This window comes from Narcine bancroftii, chromosome 5 (assembly GCF_036971445.1).
Source record: "Narcine bancroftii isolate sNarBan1 chromosome 5, sNarBan1.hap1, whole genome shotgun sequence".
In the NCBI taxonomy this organism is placed as follows: Eukaryota; Metazoa; Chordata; class Chondrichthyes; order Torpediniformes; family Narcinidae; genus Narcine; species Narcine bancroftii.
The window spans coordinates 131,263,208-131,289,451 of record NC_091473.1 but is presented as its reverse complement, the minus strand read 5'-3'; the positions used below and the strand labels follow the sequence as shown (position 1 = coordinate 131,289,451).

General features: G+C 39.8%; 1 long non-coding RNA gene across 1 annotated transcript; it reads left to right on the top strand.

Annotated features, from left to right (window-relative positions):
* Nucleotides 1-25,302, top strand: LOC138762808 (uncharacterized). Its single transcript, XR_011357163.1, has 3 exons — nucleotides 1-102; nucleotides 17,367-17,450; nucleotides 25,051-25,302. It is a non-coding gene; the product is annotated as an uncharacterized lncRNA (long non-coding RNA).
* Nucleotides 25,303-26,244: the final 942 nt, after the last annotated feature.

The window sequence follows — 26,244 nt, the reverse complement described above, 5'->3', positions numbered from 1 at the left end:
TGCGAAAGTGCTTCAAGCAATCGCAGAGAAAATTTAATGCTGGCAATTGAGAGGAGTGATACTTTTGAAGGTTTAGACTTAGCTGGACTTGTATGGTGAATGGTAAGGGAATGTTGTACATCAAAGAGACAGAATCAGGAAAATAATTTCAGGAAATTAATATCACAGGTAGAGAAGGTGTTTGACATGCTTATGCATTGAGTACAGGATCATGAATGTCATTTTACAACTGTATAGGACATTGGTGAGACCACATCCACCAGAACTGCTAAATAATTATTCTACAGCATAGTGTCCCTTACATGAAGCAATTAAACTGATATTGAATGGTTTGAAGAATTCTTAGTCACCAATGTTGAGTTTGATCTAAACTAGTTGTTTTCAAACTACCCTCTAAACTCACCTTCCACCTGAAGCAATCTAATGCCATGTGCTCTGTGATTAGTAAGGGATTGCTTCAGGTGGTATATGAATGGAAAGAAAAAGGTTTGGAAACTACTGTTTTAATTGTACCTAATTGACTCGTTATGTGCACGGTTTCATAACTCGAAAGGAAATGGGCCAATGACAATTTTTCTCAAGCAAAATATTTCAGTAACAATTGGGTCTAGAGCAGTGGTTCTCAACCTTCCCTTCCCAGCCACATACAATCAGTAAGCAATCCCTTACTGATCACAGAGCACTTATGGCACAGGGATTGCTTAATCTGGAATGTGAGTTTAGGGGAGGCACTTTGAAAACCACTGTTCTAAGCTATGCCTTTGCGAATATTTAATTCATGTTCATTTTAGGTATTAAAAACAAAATGGGAAATAAATCAAAAAGGACAGAAAAATGTAAAAGATACATTTAATTGAAAACCTATAACAAAAATTGAAATGTGAGTGAGACTTCACTACTGTTACAAAATTTAATTTTCAGCGTCTAGGATTTGTTTAGAAGTAATTAAGGATTACCATAATGATAAGTGAACACTGAAGTTGGAATAAACAAGCTATTTTCTGGCACACCTATATTGTAAATACAGCATTGTGTTTCTACTCCTTTGTAGATTTTCTGTGAGGGGCGCTGGACAAAGTGGCAACTCTTTATCTTGAATTTCATGTATATTAGATTCTAAATGGAGTATTACACTGACAACAATGGAACCTTTACCCCTTTTAGATTTGATTGGTGAAGCAGAAATCAAAATGGTTTTTTTTCCAGGCAACTCTTTGAACTTCAGGCAAAAAGATCAGTTTTTTTGAAAAATTTGGAATTCATAGATTTTGACTGGTTTAACCTCAGGATAAGGCAGTAAAGATTTTGTTTGACAGTCATTCAGTCTTCATGTTACTGATTGGAGTTATTTGTTTCATCAATAGTTTTGCAGCTGATGGATTGTCTCTACCATGGGTGGGTGAGGCACCAGTGTTCTGAGGTTATAGAGTTCCATAGCATAGAAACTGGCTTTACAGTCGAATCAAGATGGTTCTATTTTCCACCGATCATCCCATATCCCTCAAACCTTTCTTATCCATGTACATGGCTAAATGTCTTTTAAACATTACCATTGTTCCTGCTTCTGGCAGTTTGTTTCATATACTGACCACTCTTTGTGTGAAGAAGTTACCTTTCAGATCCCTCTTAAGTCTTTCCCCTCTCACCTTACAATCATGCCTTCTAGTTTTAGATGATCCTAGCCTGAAAACTAATTACACTGGACATTGAAGTTTCCTGAACACTTTTGGGTGCATTGTTTTGGATTTTGGGCTGCTAATCACAAAAAAATCATCTTAAATATTTCCTATCACATACTGTTTTTTAGATATAACCTATTTTGTGATTTCCTGTCATATTTTAAGTCTACTAGTATATTGCCTAAAAGCAAGCTGTTCTGGTCAATCCAAGCAGTGCAGCTACTATACAAATGTCGGAGAAAGGCAGGCTATAAAAGTAGCTCACATATAGAGATGCTGTGCATTACATTAATAGAGACTGAATGCATGTTGATGCACATGGTCTTCAGGCAATATCATAGTGAGTATACTTACTGTCTTCAGGATGATTCAATGCGGCAGAAATGTCTCATCAATGTCGCAACAGCTGTGATCCAATCTGTTACATTTGTGGCGAGTGTATGATTAATGCTAAATTCAATTAAAGTAAAAATAATGTTCCTCGACTTCCAACATGATACTGCAAATCCAAAATTATCTTTGTGTTCAACTTGAAATTGTCAGTCATGATCCCCAATATTTTTTTCAGGAAGTAAATTTTTGGGGAAAATGTTTAGTGATCATGCCCCTAGTGATTTTATAAATCTCCATAAGGTCCCTTCGTTCCAAGGAGAAAAGTCCAGCCTCTCCTCGTAATTCAAGCCTAACAGTTCTGAGAACATGCCTGTGAATCTTTTCTTCATCCTTTGCAACCTGATGTCTTTCCTGGAGCTGCCCGACAAGAACTGTGCACAATACTCCATATAATGTCTCACCAGTGACTCGTACAGTTGTAATATGATATTGCTGCTCTTGCTCCCCTCATCATGACCTAAGAGAAGCATGCTAAACACTTTCTTCGCAACCTGTTTACCTGTGTGGCCTCTTTTATGGAACTATGTATCTGCACCTCCCAAGTCTTCTCTGTTCTACAGCACTCCCTGGGACGCTAACATCCTTTGAACTTGAACTTAAGATTGCCAAGATGATGGAATTCCTACAGAAAAAAATATAGGCCAATGGGTAGATGCCATGGCTACAAAGTCTTTCAGGAAAAAGCCATTGGAATTTAAAATCCACCAATGGAAAAAGGTTTTTTGAAAGAGTGTCAAATATCTTATAAGGTTACCGACAGAAAGCAAGGATTCAAAGAGCCAGTGCAGGAACACTGACCTCCTCCTGGGCTAGGAACCTGCATGATCCTATGCGTCAATAAGTTCTCTGCAGTAGCCAGTGACGTACGTGTTAACTAAAGACTTATCTTTTATGCATCTGATGCATCAATGCAATGGCAAGGCACAAAAATGACATTGTGTCTGGCTGGTGGTGTGGGGGATCAAGGTGCTTTGGTTGGATGGTTTGGTGGCAGGGACATCATGTTCTTCTTTTTTCTTTTCTTCTTTCTTCTTTGGCTTGGCTTCGCGGACGAAGATTTATGGAGGGTTATATCCACGTCTGCTGCAGGCTCGTTGGTGACTGACAAATCTGATGTGGGACAGGCAGGCACGGTTGCAGCGGTTGCAAGGGAAAATTGGTTGGTTGGTGTTGGGTGTTGGGCTTTTCCTCCTTTGTCTTTTGTCAGTGAGGTGGGCTCTGCGGTCTTCTTCAAAGGAGGTTGCTGCCCGTCGAACTGTGAGGTGCCAAGATGCACAGATGGAGGCGATATCAGCCCACTGGTGGTGGTCAATGTGGCAGGCACCAAGAGATTTCTTTAAGCAGTCCTTGTACCTCTTCTTTGGTGCACCTCTGTCTCGGTGGCCAGTGGAGAGCTCGCCATAGAACACGATCTTGGGAAGGCGATGGTCCTCCATTCTGGAGAAGTGACCCACCCAGCACAGTTGGGTCTTCAGCAGCGTGGATTCGATGCTTGCGGACTCTGCCAGCTCAAGTTCTTCGATGTTGGTGATGAAGTCACTCCAATGAATGTTGAGGATGGAGCGGAGACAGTGCTGATGGAAGCGTTCTAGGAGCCGTAGGTGATGCCGGTAGAGGACCCATGATTCGGAGCCGAACAGGAGCGTGGGTATGACAATGGCTTTGTACACGCTGATCTTTGTGTGTTTCTTCAGGTGGTTGTTTTTCCAGACTCTTTTGTGTAGTCTTCCAAAGGCGCTATTTGACTTGGCGAGTCTGTGGTCTATCTCGCTGTCGATCCTTGCATCAGATGAAATGGTGCAGCCGAGGTAGGTAAACTGGTTGACCATTTTGAGTTCTGTGTGCCCAATGGAGATGTGGGGGGCTGGACATCATGTAGAATCCATGGAAATGCTCGAAAAAAAATAGATCTACCCAGTAAAACCACTGAATTAACTGCTCCCACCATTAACTACACAGAGGTTGGTTAAGTAGTCACAAATCAGTGAACAGCAACCCTTCAGCACAATTGTTAATAGGAAACTAACTCTTAAAAACAATTAAGAATAATTCAAAAAATATGTAACCTAGTATTTAATTCAAGAATCTTTTCATGAGCTTCATTCCTCCTTGTTCAGTTCTTCTTCATTTCCCTTAACGTCAACACATAGTGGGGTTGTAGGTTAATTGAGGTATTTGGGCGACACAGGCACGTGGGCCTGAAGGGCCTGTAACTGTGCTGGATGTCTAAATTTTAAAAAAATGAAAGATGTAATTAAAAACAAATCAATAAAGAAAGCATAAACAGCTTCTTCCCCTCCGCCATCAGATTTCTGAATGCAAAATGAATCATAGACACGACCTCAAGCTCTTTTTTGCACATATTTTAAAAAAAATGTAGTTTATAGCAATTTTGCATCTGTAATGCTTCCACAAAACAATGAGTTTCACAACACACATTCATGATAATAAATTTGGATTCTAATGAATGGATGTTCCTGGCCATATACAGGCACAGGTACTGTAGACATTAGTGCTGGGGAAATTTGCTGCAACTTTATGCTCCACTCCTGATCACTGTGACGTCTCTAGCTATGGAGAACTGTATGGAAAAGGCTACCGATGGGTAACCTAAAAATAATGTCTAACTTAGTGGGATTTATACAGAACTGCCAGCATTCCCCTGTGATATCCAAAGGGTTAAATTTGCTTCACCCACACAAAGGTTACAGTGTTGCGGTCAGTCTTGAGTTGACTAATCTCGCATGTGTGTACATTACTTTAGTAGCTCTACCATAGTAGCCGCTACAAGAGCATTGAAAAAAGACCACAGGGAGAAATTTGGTCATTTACATTCTTCTGCCCTCCCCTAAGAATCCTGTTATTTAATTTATCTTTCAACTACTGGGGTGGTATGTGTAGTATAGAGGTTCGTGCAATGCTCTTGTAGTGCTAGCGAGACCGGGGTTTAAATCTGGCACTGTCCGTAAGGAGTTTGCACGCTCTCCCCGTGTCTTCATGGATTTCCTCTAGGTGCCCTGGCTTCCTCCCATCCTTCAAAATGTATGGGGTTGTAGGTCAATTGTGTGTTATTGCACAGCACAGGGTGTGGTGATACACCACTAGCCTACTGCAGGGGGCGACCTGTGTACCTGCAGGAAGAGCACTGGAGGCCAAGACAACACCTGGCCGACTGTCAATCAGCCGACCTGAATTGACCAAACCCCACCCGGTCGGCTGCCAATCATCCACCGGGCTATAAGCCACATGCAATCCCTCGAGGTCAGTCACACGGGGCCAGCACAGCTAACCACAGCTAATTGCAACAGGGACTTTAAGTGGAATAAACCCCGTTGATCAGTCTTTAAGTCTTGTGTCTGCTTTCTGTACGGCAGCGCACCACACAGGTTCTGTGTGTTTGTCTAAATTAAAAAATGTACTTCACAACGTCATTTAGAATGTCGTGTTGAATCTGCCTCGGTGGCTCACGCTGGCAGTGCATTCTAGATTCCAGCCACCTGCTTTGTTCTTCTTAGTTTTTTTTTTAAATTTTTTATTTTTCACACCATAAATCACAATAGCCATGATATACACTTTTTCTTTTCCACACATTTACAGTGACTTTTTCTCCCTCCCCCCTCCCTCCTCCCAAGCCACCCCCCCATCCCTCCCCCCTCTCATCCATTTTAGTTATACAATCTAGGTTGCATTAATTCAGTTAGACAATGTTGTCATTCAACAAAAATACACCAGAAATTCTACTGAGTCCATTTTTTTCTTCTCTTCTCCTTCCATCAACTTAGGTAATGTTTGTTCCCGGTAGGTTTTCGCTATTGTATTTAATGTAAGGCTCCCATACTTGTTCGAATATTTCAATATTATTTCTTAAACTATATGTTATTTTTTCTAATGGAATACATTTATTCATTTCTATATACCATTGTTGTATTTTCAAATTATCTTCCAATTTCCAGGTTGACATAATACATTTTTTTGCTACAGCTAGGGCTATCTTAACAAATCTTTTTTGTGCATCCTCCAAGTCAATTCCAAATTCTTTATTTTTTATGTTACTTAGGAGAAAGATCTCTGGATTCTTTGGTATATTGTTTTCTGTTATTTTATTTAATATCTGATTGAGATCATCCCAAAATTTTTCTACTCTCTCACATGTCCAGATTGCATGAATTGTTGTGCCCCTTTCTTTTTTACATCGAAAACATCTATCAGATACTGTTGGGTCCCATTTATTTAACTTTTGCGGTGTAATGTATAGTCTGTGTAACCAATTATATTGTATCATACGCAGCCTCGTATTTATTGTATTTCTCATCGTTCCAGAGCATAACTTCTCCCATGTTTCCTTTTTTATCTTTATATTTAAATCTTGTTCCCATTTTTGTTTAGTTTTACCATTTGTTTCCTCATTTTCCTTTTCTTGCAGTTTAATATACATATTTTTTATAAATCTTTTGATTAACATTGTATCTGTAATCACATATTCAAGGTTACTTCCCTCTGGTAAACTCAAGTTGCTTCCTAATTTATCTTTCAAGTAGGATCTCAGTTGGTAATATGCCAGCGCTGTATCTCCCGTTATATTGTACTTATCTCTCATTTGTTCAAAGGATAAGAATCTACTTCCTGAAAAACAATTTTCTATTCTTTTAATCCCTTTTTTTTCCCATTTTCTAAAGGCAAGGTTGTCTATTGTAAAAGGGAGTAGCTTATTTTGCGTCAATATTAGTTTTGGTATTTGGTAATTTATTTTATTTCTTTCTACATGAATCTTCTTCCATATATTGAGGAGATGGTGTAATGCTGGAGAAGTTCTATGTTGTACCAATTTTTCGTCCCATTTATATAATATGTGTTCAGGTATCTTTTCCCCTATTTTATCTAATTCTAGTCTCGTCCAGTCTGGTTTTTCCCTTGTTTGATAAAAATCTGATAGGTACCTTAATTGTGCGGCTCTATAATAATTTTTGAAGTTTGGCAATTGTAAGCCTCCTTGTTTATACCATTCTGTTAATTTGTCTAGTGCTATCCTCGGTTTCCCCCCTCTCCATAAAAATCTCCTTATTATTTTCTTTAACTCTTTGAAGAATTTTTCTGTCAGTTGTATTGGCAATGCCTGAAATAAGTATAGTATCCTTGGAAAAATGTTCATTTTAATACAGTTTATCCTTCCTATCAGTGTTAGTGGTAGCTCTTTCCAATGCTCTAAATCGTCCTGTAATTTTTTCATTAGTGGATTGTAATTGAGTTTATATAATTGGCCTAGATTTTTGTTTATTTGCACACCTAGGTATCTTATTGCCTGCGTTTGCCATCTGAATGGGGATTCCTCCTTAAATTTTGAGAAATCCGCGTTATTCATAGGCATTGCTTCACTTTTATTTACGTTTATCTTGTATCCCGACACTTCTCCATATTCCTTCAATTTCTTATATAGTTCTTTTATTGATAGTTCTGGTTCTGTTAAGTACACTATCACATCATCCGCAAACAGACTGATTTTATATTCCCTGTCTTTTATTTTTATTCCTTTTATATTATTATCTCTTCTTATCGATTCTGCTAGTGGTTCTATAGCTAGCGCAAACAATAATGGTGATAGTGGGCATCCCTGCCGCGTTGACCTGCTTAAGTTAAATTGCTTTGATACATGTCCATTTACTGTCACTTTCGCTAACGGTCCCTTATATAATGCTTTAATCCAATTAATATACTTCTCCGGTAAACTGAATTTTTGCAATACTTTGAACAAGTAATTCCATTCTACTCTGTCGAAGGCCTTCTCTGCGTCTAAAGCAACTGCTACTGCCGGTGCTTTATTTCCTTCTACTGCATGAATTAAGTTAATAAATTTACAAATATTGTCTGTTGTGCGTCTTTTTTTGATAAATCCAGTTTGGTCTAAATTTACCATTTTCGGTACCTGTTCTGCTAATCTGTTCGCTAATAGTTTAGCTATTATCTTATAATCTGTGTTTAGCAAAGATATTGGTCTATATGACGCTGGTGAGAGTGGATCTTTCCCTTGTTTTAGTATCACTGTAATTATTGCTGTTTTACATGAATCTGGTAAGTTTTGTGTCTCATCAATCTGGTTGATTACATCCAGGAGGGGCGGTATTATTAGGTCTTTAAATGTTTTGTAGAATTCTATTGGGAGTCCATCCTCTCCTGGTGTCTTATTATTTGGTAAATTTTTTATTATCTCTTGTATTTCTACTGTTCCAAATGGTTCTGTTAATTTATTTTGTTCCTCTATTTGTAGTTTTGGTAGTTCAATTTTAGTCAAAAATTCATCTATTTTCCCTTCTTTCCCTTCGTTTTCGGTTCGGTATAATTGTTCATAGAATTCTCTGAAGTTTTCCTTAATTTCTTTTGGATTATATGTAATTTGTTTGTCTTTTTTCCTTGTTGCCAATACCATTTTCTTAGTTTGCTCTGTCTTAAGCTGCCATGCTAGGATTTTGTGTGTTTTTTCCCCTAGTTCATAATATTTCTGTTTTGTCTTCATTATATTCTTCTCCACCTTATATGTTTGTAATGTTTCATATTTTATTTTTTTATCCGCCAATTCTCTTCTTTTGGTTGTATCTTCCTTTATTGCTAATTTTTTTTCTATGTTTATTATTTCCCTTTCCAACTGCTCTGTTTCCTGATTATAGTCCTTCTTCATCTTGGTTGCATAACTTATTATTTGCCCTCTAATGAATACTTTCATTGCGTCCCATAGTATAAACTTATCTTCCACTGATTCCGTATTTACTTCAAAGTACATTTTTAATTGTTTTTCAATAAATTCTCTAAAATCCTGTCTTTTAAGTAGCATGGGGTTTAATCTCCATCTATACATTCTTGGAGGGATGTCTTCTAGCTCTATTGCCAATAACAGGGGTGAGTGGTCCGATAATAGTCTAGCTTTATATTCCGTTTTCCTAACTCTCCCTTGTATGTGGGCTGATAACAGGAATAGGTCTATCCTTGAGTATGTTTTATGTCTAGTCGAGTAGTATGAGTATTCCTTTTCTTTTGGGTTTTGTTTCCTCCATATGTCCACAAGTTTCATTTCTTGCATTGATTTAATTATAAATTTGGTTACTTTGTTCTTCCTGTTAATTTTTTTCCCCGTTTTATCCATATTTGGATCCAAATTCAGATTGAAATCCCCTCCTATTAGTATGTTCCCTTGCGTATTAGCTACCTTCAAAAAGATATCTTGCATAAACTTTTGATCTTCTTCGTTAGGTGAATATATATTAAGTAGATTCCAAAGCTCTGAATATATCTGACATTTTATCATAACATATCTCCCTGCTGGATCTATTATTTCCTCTTCTATTTTAAATGGCACATTTTTGCTAATTAATATAGCCACTCCTCTTGCTTTTGAATTATACGATGCTGCTGTTACATGTCCTACCCAATCTCTCTTTAATTTCTTGTGCTCCAATTCAGTTAAATGTGTTTCTTGGACAAATGCTATATCTATTTTTTCCTTTTTCAGTAAATTTAGTAGTTTCTTCCTTTTAATTTGGTTATGTATTCCATTAATATTTAGAGTCATATAGTTCAGCGTAGCCATTTTATATTTTGTTTATCTTCTCTTTCCGTTTTTCCATCATTACCTTTCCTCCTTTTCCATTTCTGTTTTCTTATTTTCAACTCTTTACCAGACAACATTCCTACAACATCCAACATTTTCCTTATTCTCCTATTTCTATCTTCTTTATCCCCAATCTCCCCTTCCCCTCCTGAGTTGCCCTTTATCCCTTGTCGGACAACCACATCTCCCCTCTCCATTTGGATTTGCGAATCCACTCGCAAGCGTCAACTGATTTTGCAGTGACCGCTCTTTTCCCCCCACCCAGCCCCCCCCAGAAAAGATTTCGTTTTTTATATGTCACAAAGGTCACTCTTTTAGTTCCCTCCTTATTCTCTCTATTCCATTACCTTCCCTTATTAATTCTTGTCTATACTTTCTATGTTTTCCTCTAATTACAGATACTTTCACATATGCCCGTTGTCTCTATTCACTCTTATACCTCTTTACCCGCATACATATCAATCGTGGTCATTTTTACCCTCCTTACCCGTCTTCATCCCTCAGTCTATTTTTGTCTTTACCCACATACATATCAATCGTGATAATTTTTGCTCTCATTACCCGTCTTCATCCCTCAGTCTATTTTTGTAATTGTTCTGCAAATTTTCGTGCTTCTTCTGGATCCGAGAATAGTCTGTTTTGTTGTCCTGGAATAAATATTTTCAATACCGCAGGATGCTTCAGTGTAAATTTATATCCTTTCTTCCATAAAATCGCTTTTGCTGCATTGAACTCTTTTCTCTTCTTTAGGAGTTCAAAGCTTATATCTGGATAAATGAAGATTTTTTGCCCTTTATACTCCAGTGGTTTGTTGCCCTCTCTTACTTTTTCCATTGTCTTCTCCAGCACCTTTTCTCTTGTAGTATATCTTAGGAATTTTACTACAATAGATCTTGGTTTTTGTTGTGGTTGTGGTTTAGGGGCCAATGCTCTATGTGCTCTTTCTATTTCCATTTCTTGCTGTAGTTCTGGACATCCTAGGGCCTTAGGGATCCATTCTTTTATAAACTCCCTCATATTCTTGCCTTCTACATCTTCCTTAAGGCCCACTATCTTTATGTTATTTCTTCTGTTATAATTTTCCATTATATCTATTTTTTGGGCTAGTAATTCTTGTGTCTCTTTAGTTTTTTTATTAGATTCCTCCAATTTCTTTTTTAAGTCTTCTACCTCCATTTCTGCTGCTATTGCCCGTTCTTCCATCTTGTCCATTTTTTTCCCCATTTCTGTTAAGGTCATATCCATTTTATTTATTTTCTTTTCTGTGTTGTTTATTCTTCTTCTTAAATCATTGAATTCCTGTGTTTGCCATTCTTTAAATGACTCCATGTATCCTCTAACAAGAGCAAGTACCTCCTTTACCTTGCCTATCTTTTCTTCTTCTATTTCCCTGTACTCTTCCTCTTCCTCTTCTTCTTCCTCTAGGTTGACCATCTGTTGTTTCTTTGCTGCCCTTTCCTCCTCTTCTTTCTTGTTTCTATTGTCTTCTGTGGTCTCTTCTTGCTGCAGGTGTTCTGCAGCTGTCGTTGCCGGCTGTGGAGATCGACTCCCCAGCTGGTCCCCCCTCCCGTCGGTGTGTTTTTTTGTATGCGCATCGCGCATGCGCGAGGAGTCGCGCATGCGCGGTTGCGCACTTTTACTCCGCTCTGTGAGCCATTGTTGTAGTTCTCTTTCTACCGACCTGAGGTAGTGGGGTCTTCTCTCCACAGCGGGCCTCTTCGGACAGGTAAGGCCTTCACCTTTTTCCTCCGTTGTCTTCTCTTCCTCTCTTCTTTCCGTTGATTTTGATTTTTCTCCTTTTGTCTCCATCTTCTTTCCACCTTTATATTCACTTTTCTTTAACTTGTATTTCTGTGCCTTTGTATTTTCTCTTGTTTTTCCCGACTTTTCTGGAGAGGGCTGGAGTTCACCGTCCGGCCACTACTCCATCACGTGACTCCTCCCTGCTTTGTTCTTCTTAAGAAAAAGCTTTTCCTCATGTCACTTTGGTTATTTTCCTGATCACTTTTCCTCTTTATCCCAGGTTCTACGAATAGAAACTATTTCACAGTCTGCTATGCTCATATCCTTCATGAATTTAAATATTTCCATCAGATCCCTCCATTCTAGATTCTATCCATTTAACTGCAGACCCTCTTCTCTGGAGTAAAACAAAAGTCTGCGGATGCTGTGATTGTAGTCAAAACAGAAATATTGGAGGAACTCAGCCGGTCTTGCAGCATCCACAGGAGGTAAAGATATATTACTGATGCTGCAGGCCTGAGGTACCTTGAAAAAGGACTCAGGCCTGAAAGATTGTTAATACGCCTTTACCTCCTAAGGACCCTGCAAGGCTGAGTGAGTTCCTCCAGCCTTTCTGTGCCCATCTTACCTAGAGTCTCTAATGTGGACCCTCACTTGGACATCACAACTTTTCTAAAATGTTGTGCCCAGAATGGAACATGAATCTTCAGTGTGGCTGAACCAGTGTTACAAATATTCAATTAAATTTAGTCATACAGCACGGTAACAGGCCACTTCGGCCCACGAGTCCGTGCTGCCCAATTTACACCCAATAAACCTACACCCTAGGTATGTTCTGAATGGTGGGAGGAAACCGGAGCCCCGGAGAAATCCCATGCGGACATGGGGAAAATATACAAATTCTTTACAGACAGCACAGGATTTGAACACCTGTCTCATTCGCTGTAACAACATTGTGCTTTTCCACCCATACCGTCCATTGTGACTTTCATGTTCTTTGACTGTAGTTATAAAACCCATGATCCTGTGTGCCCTTTTTTTGAACCACTTGCTCATCAGGTCTTTGCACTGTAGATACACAACATACAAACTGCTTTATTTGTGGTACTATTTTAAAAAAAATATTACTTTGTATTGCCTCTAATTTTCCCATCAAGGTGTTGCATTTTGAATTACTCAGCATTATATTTCATTTGCTGCATGTGTTTTTTTAACTTTTATTCACCTGACTATACTTTCTTGAAGCTTATTGCTGTTCACTACCCATCCAGCAATTCCCGCGTTTAGCTGTTTTCATTATCAGCCGTTTTCCACCAGAATTCAGTCTGGTCTTGATATTCTCCATTCTCTAATCAGTCATTGAAAGGAACATTTGCACCTTTCATGATAAGCTCTAATCCGAGTTATTTCTTTTGAAATTAAAATTGTCATGGCTTTTAAAGTGGATTCTGTTAACAAGAAATGTAAAAGGAGATGAGATGACATGAATTAATTCAGGTGGGATTGATTAGGTTTCCTCTGTTATAATATTTTAAATTACGGGTTAAGCTTAATTTACGATGTTTCAAACTCCCCTGGCCTATTTCCAATATAGATATTCTTTTCAAGACTCTTATTTCCATTTCCAGGTTTTCATCGGCATTAACCATTTCTAGGCTGTGGGAAGAGATGTTGTTCCTGATTTGGAAGTTAGTTGAGACTATATTGAATTCTGAAAACTAAGGAAAATAACAATATGATGAATAAATTAAAACATGGTAATGAACATTCAGAGACACATTTCCATTTGCTTTGACATTTTAAAAAAAATCAAGGTGAAATGTCAAAGTTGAAAGAGCCACAATAGAAAGTGTGGTAAATCAAGGAACTGGTTGTTAGCCAACTGCATTTCATTGCATTGTATAGAAAGGGCATGTTGCCATAGAAATAGAAAGTTGCTATAATTCACAAGAAAAAGATTGTTTGTCTGCTGGAAGCTATTTGATATTTACGTTCAGATTATTTTTGTGACTTAAGATGTTGTTTCTAATATAGTGTGGGTGTTTGCATGAGGTGAGAAGGTGTTTGTTTCTCAGGGGATAGTAAAAATATGGCCCCAGGAAAATTGCATTTCAACATATCTCAGGAATTTGCCTCCTTGCCCCTGCTTTACATTCAGGGCATCCTAAAGCTGGAGGTGTTTAATTTTAGCAATTTAATTGAAAACTTTTGTGAAGGGAAACATTAACTTGCCCCTGTGAAGGAGATATTTGGGACCCACGAACTGGATTTTGGCCAGGCCAGCAACGGGAGTGAGACACATCACAATCTGTGCCTACCCTACGATAATGCTACAGCCCGCAACATATTCCAGCAGGGACCAATCTTGGAGGTTGGGCTTTATTGGTCAAATGCACCAACTTGAATTGCCACAGTAAGAATTTCAGAGTAAATGGGTAATATTCAACAGCCATAATCACTTACAATCAAACCAACAACTGATATCTGATATTTAACCTTGTGTCTGAGGGTGCCATTTTCAGGATTGCAGTAAATCAAACTCAAAGATGATAGAACAGCAACCTGGTGGAGTAAAAAGACCGTGCTGGAGAAACTCAAAGATGATAGAACAGCAACCTGGTGCAGTAAAAACACCGTGCTGGAGAAACTCAAGTAGATCAAACAGCATACTTTATATAGCAAAGATAAAGATACTAAAGCAATGTTTTGGGCCTGCACCCTTCATCAAAGCATGAGCAAAAATTTAGGCAGGTGCCTGAATAAAATGATTGGGTGGGGTAGGGTCAGAGGGAGGAACACAGGCCCACAGGCAAGAGGTAATAGGTGGATGAGGAAGGGAGGGCACAAGCACAACCAAGGGGGGGGGGGGTGGGGGAATGACTCTGTGAATGAAAAGGGAAAGGGTCGAGAAAAAGCTGGTGGAAAGCAGACAGAGGGACAGGGAAGAGAGGGAGTGGTCTAACAGACGAAGTTGATGTTAATGCCATCCAGTTGGAGAGTGAATATCAGGTGCTGCTCCTCCAATTTACGGGTATTACCTCTTGCCTGTGGGTCTGTGCTCCTCCCCCTGTCCCTCCCTCCACCTTTTTTATTCAGGCACCTGCCTACAGCTTTCTTATAGGCTCAGGCCCAAAGCATTGGTTATATATCTTTATTTTTGCTACATAAAGTACACTATTTGACCTAATGAGTTTCTCCAGCCTTGTGTTTTATTTTGTTCAATCACAGCGTCTGCAGACTTTCGTGTTTTACTTCATGAGGTGCTACTGGATCTGCATTAAGCTCTCTACTAAGGATTGTCTTGTCCAAATATTAATTTAACTGGTCATTTTTGTGTAAATATTTTCATCAAAATGTTCAGATTAATTATTTTTATCCAACATTTTGGAGTTGTATTTGGCAGTGTGATTTCAGCAATCTACGTTCTTTCTTTGGCTTGGCTTCACAGATGAAGATTTATGGAGGGGTAATGTCCACGTCAGCTGCAGGCTTGTTTGTGGCTGACAAGTCCGATGCGGGACAGGCAGACATGGTTGCAGCGGTTGCAAGGGAAAATTGGTTGGTTGGGGTTGGGTGTTAGGCTTTTCCTCCTTTGCCTTTTGACAGTGAGGTGGGCTCTGCAGTCTTCTTCAAATGAGGTTGCTGCCTGCCGAACAGTGAGGTGCCAAGATGCACGGTTTGAGGCGATATCAGCACACTGGCGATGGTCAATGTGGCAGGCACCAAGAGATTTCTTTAGGCAGTCCTTGTACCTCTTCTTTGGTGCACCTTTGTCTCGGTGGCCAGTGGAGAGCTCGCCATATAGCACGATCTTGGGAAGGCGATGGTCCTCCATTCTGGAGACATAACCTACCCAGCGCAGTTTGATCTTCAGCAGCGTGGATTCGATGCTGTCGGCCTCTGCCATCTCGAGTACTTCGATGTTGGAGATGAAGTCGCTCCAATGAATGTTGAGGATGGAGCGGAGACAACGCTGGTGGAAGCGTTCTAGGAGCCGTAGGTGATGCCGGTAAAGTACATAATTATAAAATACAGATCAGTCGAGTTATTGGAATGTCGATGGTCATTGGGATAACATGGGGAAAAGGTTCATTTAAGTCCATCTGACTTCCTCTACCTTCCAATTAGAGTCGCTCCCTCTTGAATACCAAGTGATGTTGTGAATGACGTGAACAGACCCTCTGCCCAGGAGAGGGCAGTGCTAGGATCTGAAATAAAAAGTTGCACTTGAACATTTTGGGGAAAATAATTGAGATTAGTTGAGTCAAAAACTAGAGGACATGAGTGAAGGGTGAAATTTTTAAAGGGAACATTTGGAGGGAGCTTCTTCGTGTAGAGAGTAGTGAGAGTGTGGAATGAGCTGTCAGGTGAAATGAAGAATGTGGGCTCAATTTTGAGCTTTAATAAAAATTTAGATTGGTACAAAGATATGGAAAGGGTATGCAGGGCTATGGCCAGGTACAGACTGGGCAGAATAATAGTCCATTACAGACTAGATTGGCTGAAGGGCCCATTTCTCTGCTGTAGTGTTCCATAGTTCTTTAAAAAGACTAACTGGGGCAGGCCATGATCCACCGTAGATGAAAATATACTGTAATCCCTGCAATGGTGGATTAACTATTACCCGGGACCAAGGCTGAGGATTAGTAAGGCCCCCCCCACCCCGACCTTGCTCCCCTGCCACACGACCCCCAACCTTCATTGAATGGAGTAAAGTGAAATTGTTCCATTTATTATCCTTTGGGTGTGAAACCCTCACATATTCTAAATTTATCTGCTGGGAAGACACCAGTTGGTGTTTGGTTGGAGGGGAGGAAAAATGTCATTAAAATCAAACAAAACCTTACCTTTCAGAAGCCATCTGCCAGCCCTGAATAATTTGAAAAGTCTGTTAGTTACAAAGGATAAATAAAATCAATTCTAAAATAACAGTTTCAATACAAAATAACGCAGGAGAAGGGAGAGTCTTTTTTTTTAAAAAAATCTCAGGCACACGTACAAACACGAGCATTGATTGACAGGTAGCATTAGGACCGGCCAGGCCTGAATTGATAGATAGGACCGAGACCCTGTTGCTGACTGTCAGGTGAATGTGCTACTTCTGTGAGCCTTGATTGACGGGTGGACCCAGATCTAATGCGAGCCCATATTGACAAGTGGTTACATTGGTGTACCAGTGGTTGTGAAACGGACCCCCTTACCTTCTGGGGGCCTAGGCTTCATCTTACTCAGTCTAATGGTTAATTCACCATTGGATCCCTGGCTCTCTTGAGTTGAGAAATCAATTCCTGCTTAAGCTTAAAGATCTGGGGAGCATAGGAACCTCTAGAAGTTAACAGGTATATTCATTCTGCATTGTAAGGGTCAACCTCTTGTACTGATAATTGCCAAGTGTGTTTGGGTCATATCAGTTGTGTTCTGATTAGGATGAAAGTTGAGGATGCCATCTGCTTCCCACAGGTCTTAACTTTTAACGTCTCTCATTAGCCAGCACAATTATCTGTCTTCCTCTTTACAAATTGAACTCAGCAATGGTTACTATCTTGACAAGAGTTTCTCAGCAGGTGATGACCTTGTGCATATTTATTTATCATTCATACAAATTAAATCAATAGGTCTTTGGAGTTTCAACGTCCTCTGAATGAATTCTGCACTAATTGGCTATTGGCCTGTTGAATATTGGCTTTTTTTAATTTGCTTTTTTTCCACGATTATCATTCTAAGACCAAGCTCTATAGCAAGATTTGTCTTGTCCAAACATATGCCACTTGTCAATAGAGCTGGTCATTTGTGTGTAATCATATTTCATCAAAATGCTCAGATTAATTATTTCTTCTGAGCATTTAGTGTCTTTTATGGAAAGTGGTGTAATCCACTTGCAGAATTATAAAATATAGCTTGTTTGCTTCTGATATCAATTTGGCTAAATTCTCCTACTCTTTTTTTTTACCCAGTTGGTGTTTAATTAACATGCTTCTGAAATAGCTGAGTATTGAATCTCAGCCATGCTGTCAGGGAATGATGGATAATAAATGAAGGTAAGCACATCTGGCCCATAATAATTCAGGGCACAGATCCTTTTCAAATTATAAGTACAAACTTCAAGCAAATAAATTAATGCAGAATTGAAAAGTTAGAATAGCTATTCCCAGTAAACTTAACTTGGGTTAGCAATTTACATGCTTTCAGACCATGCATTTGACATGACTGGATGGGCAAGACCTCATTATAGCATGTGCTTGTCCATTTCTACCACAAATTCAACAAATCCAGACATCTGCAGACGCTGGAAATTTAAAATAAAATCAGAAAATGCCAAAAATGTTCAGCAGTTTGGTTTTTGATACGGAAGAAAATGGGATGTTTCCAATGATGGGAAAATCCAGAACCCGGGGCCATGGTTTGAGGATAATAGGCAAACCATTTAGGACCGAGATGAGCAGGAATTTCTTTACCCAGAGGGTGGTGAATCTGTGGAATTCATTGCCACAGAGGGCAGTAGAGGCAGGTTCATTAAATCTATTTAAGAGGGAATTAGATCTATTTCTTCAGTATAAGGGTATTAAAGGTTACGGAGAGAAGGCGGGGACGGGGTACTGAACTTTAAGATCAGCCGTGATCTCGTTGAATGGCGGAGCAGGCTCGAAGGGTCGAATGACCTACTCCTGCTCCTATCTTCTATGTTTCTATGTTTCTATGTTTAATAGCAGAACTTGGAGATGATTTTCCTGGGGATTCTCCAATGAGGCTCCACGGGTGGAACTTAGAAAGAAGGAGGAATGATCACTTTGATGGAATTTTACAATAGACAGTGGGAATTAGAGGAGCATCTCCAGCTGTAAGAATATAGTGTTCCAATCGATGGTGTTTCGAACGTCTCTGATATTGACTGGGACTACCATTGTGCTAAAGGTTTGGATGGGGTGGAAATTAAGCATATCTTGAAAGCTTTTGCAAGTAATATGTGGATGGTCCATCTTGAGAGGGGGCAAAAGTGGACCTTCTATTGGGCAATGAGGCATGGAAAGTGACTTAATTGTCAGTGGGGGAGCTCTTTGGGCCAGTGACCATAATTTGATTTGTTTTTAAAATGCTATGACGAAAGATTGGACTGAAGTCCTAAATTGGGCAAGGCTAAGTTTAATGATTGATGCACCATCAATTAATTGAAAGAGTGTTGTAGAGAAACCAATAGGCTTTTATTCACTTAAGAACAAAGTCACATCCATACTCCTGCACTGAGGAGGGGGCTGTGGAGCAGTCACCTTTATACAGGAGCCTGTGGGGAGGGACCACAGGTACAATCAGCCAATAGATGTGCCCGACCAGACAATTACACGCAACAGTGGATTGCCACAATGATATTAGAGAAGAACTTGTGAAGGTTGATTGAGAGAGGCTGTTTGCAGGTAAAGAGATGTCTGGCAAGAGCGGGGGTTTTGAAAACAGGATGGGGAACATCCAGTGTGTTTCTATTAGAGTGAAGGGAAAAGCTGGTAGGATTAGGGAACTCTGGCTGAAGAGGAAAATTGAGGCTCTGATCAGAAAAAAAGAGAGATGTGTACCATGTCTCGGCAGCTGGGATCAAGAGAATCCCTTGAGGAGTATAAGGGATATAAGAGCACACTTAAGATGGAACTCAAGAGGGTAAAAGAAGGACATGAGATAGTTTTGGAAGGAGAACCTCAAGGGATTCTATATTAAGAACAAAAGGGTAACTTGTGATGGAATAGGTTCATGTATATGTGGAGTCGCAGGAAATGGGTGTGGTCTTAAATTAATATTTCTCATCTGTATCTTATGTGGAGAAGGCCATGGAAGCCAGGGGATTCAGGAAGACAATCATGATGGATAGAAGGATAATCACATTACATGAAAGGACATTCTGGTGGTCTTAAAGTGCATGAATCTCTAATCAAATGTACCCAAGGACCTCATGGGAAGATAGAGTAGAAATCTCATGGCTCTGGCAGAGACACTTGTATTGTGATTAGCCAGTGGTGAGGTAGCAGAAGACTGGAGGCTGGTTAATGGAGTGCCTTCAGTCAAGAAGGGCTAAAAGGAGAAGCCAGAGCCAAATATCAATAGTGGGGAGGTTACTGGAAAGGATTCTGACAGAAAGGAACGAGGTGCATTTGGGAATAATCAAGATGGATTGGCATGTGGAAAATTGTGTCTTGTAAATTTGATAAGAGTTTTTATTTTGAAAAGGTGACCAAGAGAATTGGCAAGGGCAGGGTGCAGGATGTTTTCTGCATGGACTTTAGCAAGGCCTTTGACAAGGACCTGCATAGTCGGCTGATCAGGAAGGTTAGGTCGCATGGGATCCAGCTAGCCAATTGGATTCAACATTGGCTTGCTGGTAGCAGTTAGAGGATGATGGGAGAAAGATGTATTTCAGATTAGAAGGCTGCGACTCGTGGTGTGCTGTGAGGAATAGTTTGGGGGAAAATGTCTTCTGTCATTTGTAGTAATGATGTGGATGAGGATTTAGTCAGCACGATTAATAAATTTGTAGATGACATCAAAATTGATATTGTGGACAGGTTAACTCAGATTATAATAAGATCTAGGTCAACCAGGGAAGTGGACTAAGAAATAGGAATTGGAAACTAACTCTGTGAAATACGATGCAATTTAAGTTAAAGCAGAGCCCTGGGGAGTGTAGTGGAACAGGGATCTGGGTATATCGGTTTATAGTGCATTGAGAGAGGTGAAAGCAGCAGAGAATTTAGTAAAAAAGGCATTTGGCATACTTGGCTTCATCGGTCAAGGAAGTGAGTGTGAAAATTGGAATGTCATGTTACAACTGTAGAAGATATTGGTGAGACAGCACAAATAGATGGGTTGCACCTCAACTGGAAGGGAACCAATATCCTGGCAGAGAGTTTTGCTAATGTTGTTGTGGGAAGATTTATACTAGATTTGCAGGGGGGTGGGAACCAAAGTGAAGAGGTAAAGGAAGAGACGGTTGGCACACAAATAGTAATAACTGGTAGGGAGTTTGTGTGGAAGGAAAGGTAGATAGGGTGATATTCCACCCGTAGGGATGAGTTGCAATACATCAGAGACACAAAGGTAAAAAAAGTAACCAATAAAAGCCTAAAGGTTTTATATTTAAATGTATGTTGCATAAGAAATAAAGTGGATGACCTTGCAATACAGCTCCAGGTTGACAGGTATAATATTGTGGCCATCACAAATTGTGGCTAAAGGATTGATGTTATTGGAGGGGGGTGGGGGGTGAATGTCTAAACATAATTAGTATGTCAAAAGGATAGGAAAGTAAGCAGAGGGGGTGGCTTGGCTCTATTATTAGAAAGAAGTGACATCGGATCAGAAGATATAGGATAATTTTGGGTTGTGTTAAGTAATGGAAAAGATAAAATGACACTGGTGGCAGCTATATACCTCAAAACAGAATCTGGGATGTGAGCAACAAATTACAACGGCAAATAGAAAAGATGTGTCAGAAGGGCAATGTTATGGTAGTCATGGGGGAATTTTGTTAATGAAGCTTGTTAATGAGACCATAAAGGAATCGGCGGACTGGATTGATTGTTGAGTCATGCACCAGAGTAAATGAACCATTGGTGTGGGGTGGGCGTGCAGTGATCACAAATTGATTGAATTCAATTTGAAATTAACGAGAAATAAAGTCAGACATGTCGGTATTTCAGTGAAGTAAATGGAATTACTGTGGCACGAGAGAGGAACTGGTCAAAATAGATTGGAAGGGGCGCTAGAAGGCAGAGCAGCAATGGCTGGAGTTTAGAAGGAGTAGGATAAATAGATAGCAATTAAGAGGAAGTATTTGAATGGAAAAATGTAATAACTGTGACCACAAGGGATAGTGTTGGAGCATCTTTTTTCAATGTTGTGTATTGATGATTTAAATAATGGTCTGAATGACTTTATGACCAAGTTTGTCAATGAAAGGAAGGTAGGTAGAGGAGCAGGTAGTGTTGAGAAAACAAGGAGTCTGCAGAAGGTCTTAAGAAGATTCAGAGAACAGGCAGAGAAGTGGCAAAATGAAATGCAATGTTGGAAAGTGTATGGTCATGCACTTAGGTAGAAAAAAAATAAATGGGCAGACTATTTTTACATCAGGATAAAATTGAAAATATCCAGATGCAAAGAGAACTGTGAGTTCTCATGCAGGGTAGCCTGAAGGTAAACTAGCCGGTTGAGTCACTGACGAAGGAGGCATATGCAACGCTGGCATTCATTGCAAGAAGAATAGATTATTAGAGCAGGGATGTAATGTTGAAGCTTTATAAAGCAATGGCGAACCTTACCTGGAGTGTTGTGAGCAGTATTGTTGGGTTTAGAGGACGTTTACATGGATTATTCTGGGACTGAAAGGGTGATAGTGGTTCTCAACCTTTTTCTTTCACAAGATCACAAGACAAAGGAAGGGAAGCAGGCCCCTAGGCCCATCAAGTCTGCTCTGTAAATCTACACTAAGATAGTTCCAGTTTCCGGCCTTGACCCGATATCCCTTGATGCCCTCATTTTTTCTTGTTTAAATACTCCCAGTGATCTGGCTTCCACTGCTATATGCGGCAGCGAGTTCCACAGATCCACGGCCCTCTGGCTAAAGAAGTTCTTCCTTATCTCTGTTTTATATGGATAACCTCTAATTTTCAGACTATGACCCCCTTGTCCTCAATTCACCCACCAAGGGAAAGATCATACCCACATCCACCCTATCTAAACCTTTCAAAATATGAAATGCTTCTATGAGATCTTCTCTCATTCTCCTATACTCCAATGAATACAACCCAAGAGCGGCCAAACGCTCCTTGTTCATTAGCCCTTGCATTCCAAGAATCATCTTAGTTAATCTCCTCTGCACCCTCTCCAACAATATCACATTCTTTCTTAGATAAGGGGCCCAAAACTGCACACAGTATGCCAAATGAAGACTCACCAGTGCCCCATAGAGCCTCATCAACACCTCTTTACTCTTGTACACTATTCCTCTTGAAATGAATGCCAACATACCATTCGCTTTCTTCACTATCAATTTCACCTGGTCATTAACTTTTAGGTTTCCCTGCACGAGGACACCCAGGTCCCTTTGCACATCTGAGGTCTGAATTTTCACCCCATCCAAATAGTATTCTGCCTGTTTATTTCCACTGCCATAATGTACAACTGTACAAATGTACACTTCTCTATGTTAAATCTCATCTGCCATAATTTTGCCTCGAATCCCAATCTGTCTATATCCTTCTGCACCTATGCCATCGGTGCTCTGTAATTAGTAAGGGATTTCTTAAGGTGGTAAGTGAGTGGGAAGGGAAGGTTGAGAATCACTGCTCTAGACTCAATGGTTACTGAAATGCTTTGCTTGAGAAAAATTGTTATTGACCCATTTCCTTTGGAGCTATGAAACTGTGCACATAATGAGTCAATTAGGTACAATTGAAACAGTGGTTTTCAAACTTTTTCTTTCCACTCACATACCACCTTAAGCAATCCATTACTAATCACAGAGCACCAATGGCATAGGGAATACTTAAAGTGGTATGTGAGTGGAAAGAAAAAGGATGAGAACCGCTGTCCTATGAGGAATGTTTGACAGCTCTTGGCCTATATTCATTGGAATTTCGGAAAATGAAGATAGATCTCATTGAAACATTTCAAATATTAAAAGGTATGGACAGTGTAGATGTTTCCAGTGGTGTGAGAGTCTAGGACAAGAAGACTCAATTGCAGGACAGACATGTGGAGGATTTTGTTAGGCAGAAGGTGGTGAATCTGTGGAATTTGTTGCCACAGGTGGTTGTGGAGGCCAAGTCATTGGTGTATTTAAGGAGGAGATTTACAGGTTCTTGGTTAGCCAGAGCATTCAAGGTTACGGAGAGAAGGCTTGACTGTAGGGGCGAGTGGGAAAATGGATAAGTTCATGATTGCATGATGGGGAGACATGATGGGCTGCATAGCCTATTTCTGCTCCTATATCTTATGGTTTTAAAATCTTCCTGGTAGGAAAAATGTCATTCACTGGAAAGGGTGCAGAAATTCCTGAGATTGAACAGCCTGAGTGATAAGGATAGATTGGGTCTTTATTCTCTGGAATATTGGAGGCTGAGGGATGACCTTGTAGAAATGTATAAAATCTTAAGATGCATAGATAAGGTGAACAGTATTTTTTTTTTCTCAGGGTAGGGAAATCTAAAACTAGTTGCATTGGTTTAAGTTGAGCCAGGCAAGGTTTAAAGGGGCACTGAGGGCATCTATTTCACACAGATGGTGGGCAATGCGTGGAATGAGCTGTCAGAGGAAGGTACAACTACTGTCAAGCAACCAGCAGCCTCAAGCTACTGGCAAGGAAAAAAATCTGTATATTAGACTTGTCTGATGAGCAGAAATTAGCGGATCATGAGGTAGCAGATAAGTTTTTGTTAGTAATTGAAAGAGTAAAACTCAAGAGACCAGAAAATATACTTATCCAGCAGTTACCAGTTACCAGCTAAAAGACCTTTAGACAGGGTCATGGATGGGAAAACATTTGAGGAATATGGGTCAGGTACAGGTGAATGAAATTGGCTTCAGTTTGCAACTTGGTCAGCATGGATGAGTTGGGCTGAAGGGCCTGTTTTCATGCTGCAGAACTTGGGGACTCTAAGACTTTAGGTCAGGTAGAAAGGGGAATAAAGGTAATGCTTCTGGTTGATGAACTTCCATCAAAGTGTTAGTGACACTACAGAGAACTGGTGGAAAAGATGAAGGAAATGATCATGCACTTCAGGACCAGAAATGACCATCGTCCACTACACATTAACAACTATGTAGTGGAGAGAGTGGAGAGCATCAAGTTCCTTGGAGTTCACTAACTAGTGACCTATCATGGACACTCAACATCTCCTCACTTGTCAGGAAGGCACAAAGTACTTCCTGAGAAGACTGAGGCAGGCAAGGCTACCAGTCACCATTATGCCAACTTTCTATAGGAACTCTATCGAGAGCACCTTGGCCGGCTGCATCACAGTGTGGTAAGGTTGCTGCAGGGAAATAGATAGGTGGTCAATCCAGAGAACTGTAGAGAAGATCACTGGAGTCTCCTTCTCCCCTTTCAATGTGATCTACTGGGATCATTGTCCGAAGAGGTGCGCAAAATCATTGAGGACCCCTTCCACCCTGCTCACAGCATCTTTTCAGCTGTTTCTGTCAGGAAAGAGATACAGCACCACCAGGCTTTAAACAGCTTCTTCCCAAGGGCAGTGAGAATGCTGAACGACTAAAAGAACTGCTCACACTATCCATCCACGACTCTCATAGACATGAAACAAAATTTATTTATTTATTTGTATATATAAAATACTTCTGCATATGCATTGTTTGTACGTGCGTTACGCCTGGTTTTGTGTCTGCATGTTTTGCACCGAGGACCAGGGAAGGCTGTTTCGCTGGGTTGCAATCAGATGACAATAAACTTGACTTGAAGTGTCTTTGACCTAAAACATTAGCAGACCTGGTAAACTTGTCTGCATTTTATGTTTTTATTTCCAATACATAGTCGTCGGGTCAAATAAACCATTTTTCAGAAACCTAGATGAAACATTAGTAGAATCAAAGAGAAACATATGAAAAAAAATTGATAGCATGCTGTCACCTTTTTACTTTCAGGCAGGAAGTGAGTGAGTATCAACTGGTCACACCTCCTGCCATCCATGCTGTTACTGGCTGAGGCAGCTCTCCTCACTGGAGTGATCATCTTCTGTGGATGTGAAGTTACATCTTCCTGTATGAAGAGCCAGTTCATAGAGTCAAGGGTCTCTGAGAATGAATAAAACACATTTTTGAGGAGAGACATTTGTGGGTTACCTGGACATCAAGAGGATTGAGGGAGTAAAAAAAATCTAAATAAATTAACCAAATGCCCTGGAGACATTGTTAGGAGTCTAAAAATAAGATTTATCAAATCTTAAGTACAAATAGAAAATGTTCTCAAGAAAACAAACAACATCTGGAGAGAGAGAGAAAGAGAACTAATGTTTCCAGTTACTGAAGTGAGCTGCCAGGAGATGCATTTGGTAGTCTGAAGTGTCAGGTCATAGCTTATTCAGATTGCATATGTTCAAACGTAAAACTGAGCTCTTCCACAACTTTTACAATTTGCAATTGAATTAAATCAAGATATTTATAGTGAGGAGAAAACGGAAAATGTTGGAAATATTAGGTCAGGCATTTGTGTCGAAAGAGTTAAAGTCGTTGGTTAAGGATCTTTGGCATTTAGACGTTCACTAGACATCCATTAGCCATTACTCCATCTTCCACAGATGGGTTATTGACTCGAAACATGAATTCTGTTTTTCCCCACTGATAAGCCTGACCTACTGCATGTTTCCAGCATTTTCTGTTATTTAATTTTCTGAACTATTTTAAATTTGGATTACTTCAAGGAAAATATTGGAATTTTCATTGACATAAAGAGAGCAATATTCCCTTAGGACTAAGGATCTGAGGAAATATTTTCTAATTAGCTAACATAGATTTTTCATTTGAGCTCTACCCAGTTTTAAAATTTTTAATTTTGACATACAGCACAGAAACGGGCCTTTGGCGCATGAACCCATGCCGCTCAATTACACCCAATTCATTTACAACCCCTGTATATTTTGAACAGTAGGAGGAAAGCAGATCACCTGGAGGAAATCCACGCAGACATGCGCTGAACGTACAAACTCCATGCAGACACCACCCGATAGGAACCACGATCGTTGGCACTGTAGCAGTGTTACACTAACCAGTACTCTAACTGTGTTTACATTGGGTGTGGGAATATTCCAGACTGAAAGAGGATAAAAGCTCTTTTCTATA